At 39.2% G+C, this 2,754-nt stretch overlaps 1 long non-coding RNA gene across 1 annotated transcript; it reads left to right on the forward strand.

Annotated features, from left to right (window-relative positions):
• Nucleotides 1-2,501, forward strand: LOC139358179 (uncharacterized). Its single transcript, XR_011612740.1, has 3 exons — nt 1-112; nt 197-343; nt 2,354-2,501. It is a non-coding gene; the product is annotated as an uncharacterized lncRNA (long non-coding RNA).
• The last annotated feature ends 253 nt before the right edge of the window (nt 2,502-2,754 follow it).

Raw genomic sequence — 2,754 nt, forward strand, 5'->3', positions numbered from 1 at the left:
TGGCCTTTGGAACTGAAGCACAAAACAAAGTGAAATCTATTGCAGGTCACAAGCTGAGAAAGAAATGTCCGGGCATGCCAATAAACAAGTATGATGGAAAGAATCAAAGAAGGTCGAGTCTTGGCACTCAGATTTACCAGCTCCTGGGACTGAGAATGTTACCCACTTACCCTCACTAACCTTTATTGTCTTATAGGGATGATCCTATTACTGACCTTGGGAGGTTGTTATGAGGATCAAGTGAAACAATGGAAATAAACACTCTTCATCAATGGTAAAGTTTTGTAAAGGCAAAAAGAGTCTAACACACCAGCGATGCTTGGCATTACAAGAATAGAGCCAGGTAAGCTTTCTGAAGAACAAAATTCTTGTCTCTAGCCAGAAAAAAAAAGGGGGGCATTTTTCAGGTTCTCTCAAATATTATGTAAGTGGAATTCACATTTAAATAGCATTTTATAGCTACAAAGATTTTGCCCATATATTACCTCCATATTCAAGGGCTAATCCTGAAAGCAATGAGAGTATAAAGACAAAAGGCTTGGATTCAAGAAATAATTGAATTGTAGTAACAATAGAAAAAGGTAGTAGCTCATAGAGGAGAATCATTAATTCTCTGGTAGACTGAGGGAGCTGAGGGGACATGAAAAGTCTGAAAGATGAGGGGGGAAAGGAAAGGCACTCTGGACAGACAACGACAAGTACATGAAGACCTAGTTTGCTTATTTTGCTCACAATTGTACCCCCAGCACTTACTGTCATCAGAATCATCTGATTTTTATTTTAATTTGAGCTTCCTGAAACTCAATTTTTCCAGTGTCTGTTCCCATAGGTATGAGTGGGCCCAAGAATCTGACACTGTAAAATGTCCCCCAAGGAAATTGGGAAACATCTGTGTGATTAATGAACGAGGGAGTGAAGGAAGATGGCTGTAACTGGAAGTAGGAAACTGATTAGTAGGCTAAAACACTCTCAAGGAGGATGAAGACGGTGTGATGTATTGAGAAAGACAGGAGTAGAACCTAAAACACTTTGTGATTGGTTGAAGACTTGGGGAGAGAGGGAAGAAAATAGATGGGCAAAGATAACAAAGTGGATTTTTTCAGAGTTTATGCTAACTGCTATACACACATTATCTCAGTTGGTCTTTCTAATAGCCAAACTGGATTCAAGAAACTTAAAAGATTTGCTTAAGGCCACAACATTATCAAGGGGCAGAGGTGGAAATTGAAGCTTATCCCCTGAATCTAAATCTAAGTTGAATATTTGCAGTTGACTTTTCTTCCTCAGACTAATTTCACAAATAGTTAAATCTGAAATGGAAAAAAAAAAAAATTGAAAACATTTTAGTTGGGATTTAATTCTTTTTAGGCAATCTTTTAAAAAGACCCAAATAAGCCTAGAAAAATTACACATGTTTTCTCAACGCTAAAGATGAAGATGTTGATAATGCCCCAATAGGAAACATATCCTATCTCTCCTTGAGAAGAGTCAAGGCTCTCCAGGGTTGGGGTGGAAGAGAATAAAACATTTGAGGAAGTCAAAGATAATTTAATGGTTTGGAGCAAGGACATTATCAGATTATATCTGTCACTTACTGCCTATGTAGTTTTGACACATTACTTTAAATATGCTTTCTCATCTAGGAGGTTGTTGTTGATAATACTTCATAAGGCTATTGTGAATGTTACATGAGACTGCATATAAAATGTTTAGTATACAGTCTAATAGTCACTCGACAAATGTAAGCCAGTACTGTTTTACCATTATTAAGTTGATCCATAAGAAATGACTGACATTTGAACATTTTGATCTGCAAAACAGTACGTTAAACTTAGTAGAATACCAACCCTGATACTTGATATCGTGATATCTATTTCTGGGTTTCTATTTTTTTTTTTCCGGAGACAGAGTCTCACTTTGTCTCCCAGACTGGAGTGCAGTGGCCCGATCTCGGCTCACTGTAACCTCTGCCTCCCAGGTTCAAGCATTTCTCCTGCCTCAGCCTCCTGAGTAGCTGGGACTACAGGTGTCTGCCAACACGCCTGGCTAATTTTTGTATTTTTAGTAGAGATGGGGTTTCACCATATTGGCCAGGCTGGTCTCAAACTCCTGACCTTGTGATCTGCCCACCTCAGCCTCCCAAAGTGCTGGGATTACAGGTGTGAGCCACTGAGCCTGGTCTCTCTTCTTAATCATTATCACAAATATCAGTACTTTGGAACTCCTCAAGAGAATAGATCCTAGTTCAACTAACATTTACCTCTTAGAAGAAGCTAGGTTAATGTTATTATTCCAGTCCTTCTCAATCATTGATCACCTGAGGATCTTGTTAATATGCAGTTTGCTGTTTCAGGGATGGAAAATGAGATGCTGCATTTCTGAAGGCTTCCAGGTGATGCTGTGGCCACTGGTCCGGAACTACATTTGCAATCGTAGAAGGACACACTTGACGAAGAGTGCTAAAATGACCCTTCCTTTTCAGGTTCCTTTCTCTAGCCTGGCTCTTGGCATTGGACACTTACTCTATGCTTCACTCTGCCCCTAGCTCTGAAACTAACTAAAAAGCTAATTCAGCTAGTCAGACAATGCAGTCAAGTCAGTTTTGCCAATACTCCCAACTTGATCTTGTACCTTTGTCCTGATCTTAGTTTCAGGACTCTTCAGTGTGACTTACTACAGCATTATCCCCCTGCAGAGATAATCACTGAAGTTTGAAAACATGTCAAATCAGATAATTCATGATTTGAGATGAGT

Source organism: Macaca nemestrina, chromosome 14 (assembly GCF_043159975.1).
Source record: "Macaca nemestrina isolate mMacNem1 chromosome 14, mMacNem.hap1, whole genome shotgun sequence".
In the NCBI taxonomy this organism is placed as follows: domain Eukaryota; kingdom Metazoa; phylum Chordata; class Mammalia; order Primates; family Cercopithecidae; genus Macaca; species Macaca nemestrina.